The sequence below is a fragment of the Pseudophryne corroboree genome, chromosome 8 (genome assembly GCF_028390025.1).
Source record: "Pseudophryne corroboree isolate aPseCor3 chromosome 8, aPseCor3.hap2, whole genome shotgun sequence".
Classification (NCBI taxonomy): Eukaryota; Metazoa; Chordata; class Amphibia; order Anura; family Myobatrachidae; genus Pseudophryne; species Pseudophryne corroboree.
In genome coordinates, this window is record NC_086451.1 from 180,236,341 (window position 1) to 180,241,116 (window position 4,776).

The following is a 4,776-nucleotide window of genomic DNA, read 5'->3' on the forward strand; positions in this document are numbered from 1 at the left end:
ACTAGAAAACTAAAAACATGATAACATGGGATTCAAACAAATGACAGTCTTAATTTGATAGTGCAAACCCAACACCTTACTAACTGTGCTAACCAGACTGTGCATACCAGACACACAATTTATCAGAGATTTAAGTGAATAAGCTACAGTGTCCAAGGTACTAAACATAATATATTCTATGGGGTGTCATAAGCAAGTCATTAGAATACTTTCCTACTAAATTTATAAGACATAAGCATTCAATATTTGAGTAAACAAAGAGTAAATAAAGCTATCTATTGGGTTTCACTAAAAAGTCCATTGGAAGACTTGACTATTGTTGTTAAAAGACATAGGCATTCATATTATAGAGCCACAAACCACACTAGTAAAATAAAACCGTGATAACATGGGACTCGAACCAATGACAGTCTTAATTTGATAGCGCAATCCCAACACCTTACTAACTGTGCTAACCAGACTGTGCATACCAGGCACCCAATTTATCAGAGATTTAAGTGAATAAGATACAGTGTCCAAGGTACTAAACATAATATATTCTATGGGGTCTCATAAGCAAGTCATTAGAATACTTTCTACTAAATTTATAAGACATAAGCATTCAATATTTGAGTAAACAAAGAGAAAATAAAGCTATCTATTAGGTTTCACTAAAAAGTCCATTGGAAGACTTGACTATTGTTGTTAAAAGACATAGGCATTCATATTATAGAGCCACAAACCACACTAGAAAACTAAAAACATGATAACATGGGATTCAAACAAATAACAATCTTAATTTGATAGTGCAAACCCAACACCTTACTAACTGTGCTGACCAGACTGTGCATACCAGACACACAATTTATCAGAAATTTAAGTGAATAAGCTACAGTGTCCAAGGTACTAAACATAATATATTCTATGGGGTGTCATAAGCAAGTCATTAGAATACTTTCCTACTAAATTTATAAGACATAAGCATTCAATATTTGAGTAAACAAAGAGTAAATAAAGCTATCTATTGGGTTTAACTAAAAAGTCCATTGGAAGACTTGACTATTGTTGTTAAAAGACATAGGCATTCATATTATAGAGCCACAAACCACACTAGTAAAATAAAAACATGATAACATGGGATTCGAACCAATGACAGTCTTAATTTGATAGTGCAAAAGCAATACCTTACTAACTGTGCTAACCAGACTGTGCATACCAGACAACAAATTTATCAGAGATTTAAGTGAATAAGCTACAGTGTCCAAGGTACTAAACATAATATATTCTATGGTGTGTCATAAGCAAGTCATTAGAATACTTTCCTACTAAATTTATAAGATATAAGCATTCAATATTTGAGTAAACAAAGAGAAAATAAAGCTATCTATTGGGTTTCACTAAAAAGTCCATTGGAAGACTTGACTATTGTTGTTAAAAGACATAGGCATTCATATTATAGAGCCACAAACCACACTAGAAAACTAAAAACATGATAACATGGGATTCGAACCAATGACAGTCTTAATTTGATAGCGCAATCCCAACACTTTACTAACTGTGCTAACCAGACTGTGCATACCAGGCACACAATTTATCAGAGATTTAAGTAAATAAGATACAGTGTCCAAGGTACTAAACATAATATATTCTATGGGGTGTCATAAGCAAGTCATTAGAATACTTTCCTACTAAATTTATAAGACATAAGCATTCAATATTTGAGTAAACAAAGAGAAAATAAAGCTATCTATTGGGTTTCACTAAAAAGTCCATTGGAAGACTTGACTATTGTTGTTAAAAGACATAGGCATTCATATTATAGAGCCACAAACCACACTAGTAAAATAAAAACATGATAACATGGGATTCAAACAAATGACAGTCTTAATTTGATAGTGCAAACCCAACACCTTACTAACTGTGCTAACCAGACTGTGCATACCAGACACACAATTTATCAGAGATTTAAGTGAATAAGCTACAGTGTCCAAGGTACTAAACATAATATATTCTATGGGGTGTCATAAGCAAGTCATTAGAATACTTTCCTACTAAATTTATAAGACATAAGCATTCAATATTTGAGTAAACAAAGAGAAAATAAAGCTATCTATTGGGTTTCACTAAAAAGTCCATTGGAAGACTTGACTATTGTTGTTAAAAGACATAGGCATTCATATTATAGAGCCACAAACCACACTAGTAAAATAAAAACATGATAACATGGGATTCGAACCAATGACAGTCTTAATTTGATAGTGCAAAAGCAATACCTTACTAACTGTGCTAACCAGACTGTGCATATCAGACAGCCAATTTATCAGAGATTTAAGTGAATAAGCTACAGTGTCCAAGGTACTAAACATAATATATTCTATGGGGTGTCATAAGCAAGTCATTAGAATACTTTCCTACTAAATTTATAAGACATAAGCATTCAATATTTGAGTAAACAAAGAGAAAATAAAGCTATCTATTGGGTTTCACTAAAAAGTCCTTTGGAAGACTTGACTATTGTTGTTAAAAGACATAGGCATTCATATTATAGAGCCACAAACCACACTAGTAAAATAAAAACATGATAACATGGGATTCGAACCAAAGACAGTCTTAATTTGATAGTGCAAACCCAACACCTTACTAACTGTGCTAACCAGACTTTGCATACCAGGCTCACAATTTATCAGAGATTTAAGTGAATAAGCTACAGTGTCCAAGGTACTAAACATAATATATTCTATGGGGTGTCATAAGCAAGTCATTAGAATACTTTCCTACTAAATTTATAAGACATAAGCATTCAATATTTGAGTAAACAAAGAGAAAATAAAGCTATCTATTGGGTTTCACTAAAAAGTCCATTGGAAGACTTGACTATTGTTGTTAAAAGACATAAGCATTCATATTATAGAGCCACAAACCACACTAGTAAAATAAAAACATGATAACATGGGACTCGAACCAATGACAGTCTTAATTTGATAGCGCAATCCCAACACCTTACTAACTGTGCTAACCAGACTGTGCATACCAGGCACCCAATTTATCAGAGATTTAAGTGAATAAGATACAGTGTCCAAGGTACTAAACATAATATATTCTATGGGGTGTCATAAGCAAGTCATTAGAATACTTTCCTACTAAATTTATAAGACATAAGCATTCAATATTTGAGTAAACAAAGAGAAAATAAGCTATCTATTGGGTTTCACTAAAAAGTCCATTGGAAGACTTGACTATTGTTGTTAAAAGACATAGGCATTCATATTATAGAGCCACAAACCACACTAGTAAAATAAAAACATGATAACATGGGATTCGAACCAACGACAGTCTTAATTTGATAGCGCAATCCCAACACCTTACTAACTGTGCTAACCAGACTGTGCACACCAAGCACCCAATTTATCAGAGATTTAAGTGAATAATCTACAGTGTCCAAGGTACTAAACATAATATATTCTATGGGGTGTCATAAGCAAGTCATTAGAATACTTTCCTACTAAATTTATAAGACATAAGCATTCAATATTTGAGTAAACAAAGAGAAAATAAGCTATCTATTGGGTTTCACTAAAAAGTCCATTGGAAGACTTGACTATTGTTGTTAAAAGACATAGGCATTCATATTATAGAGCCACAAACCACACTAGTAAATTAAAAACATGATAACATGGGATTCGAACCAATGACAGTCTTAATTTGATAGTGCAAAAGCAATACCTTACTAACTGTGCTAACCAGACTGTGCATACCAGACAACCAATTTATCAGAGATTTAAGTGAATAAGCTACAGTGTCGAAGGTACTAAACATAATATATTCTATGGGGTGTCATAAGTAAGTCATTAGAATACTTTCCTACTAAATTTATAAGACATAAGCATTCAATATTTGAGTAAACAAAGAGAAAATAAAGCTATCTATTGGGTTTCACTAAAAAGTCCATTGGAAGACTTGACTATTGTTGTTAAAAGACATAGGCATTCATATTATAGAGCCACAAACCACACTAGTAAAATAAAAACATGATAACATGGGACTCGAACCATTGACAGTCTTAATTTGATAGCGCAATCCCAACAACTTACTAACTGTGCTAACCAGACTGTGCATACTATGCACCTAATTTATCAGAGATTTAAGTGAATAAGATACAGTGTCCAAGGTACTAAACATAATATATTCTATGGGGTGTCATAAGCAAGTCATTAGAATACTTTCCTACTAAATTTATAAGACATAAGCATTCAATATTTGAGTAAACAAAGAGAAAATAAAGCTATCTATTAGGTTTCACTAAAAAGTCCATTGGAAGACTTGACTATTGTTGTTAAAAGACATAGGCATTCATATTATAGAGCCACAAACCACACTAGAAAACTAAAAACATGATAACATGGATTCGAACCAATGACAGTCTTAATTTGATAGTGCAAAAGCAATACCTTACTAACTGTGCTAACCAGACTGTGCATACCAGACAACCAATTTATCAGAGATTTAAGTGAATAAGCTACAGTGTCCAAGGTACTAAACATAATATATTCTATGGTGTGTCATAAGCAAGTCATTAGAATACTTTCCTACTAAATTTATAAGACATAAGCATTCAATATTTGAGTAAACAAAGAGAAAAATAAAGCTATCTATTGGGTTTCACTAAAAAGTCCATTGGAAGACTTGACTATTGTTGTTAAAAGACATAGGCATTCATATTATAGAGCCACAAACCACACCAGTAAAATAAAAACATGATAACATGGGATTCGAACCAAATACAGTCTTAATTTGATA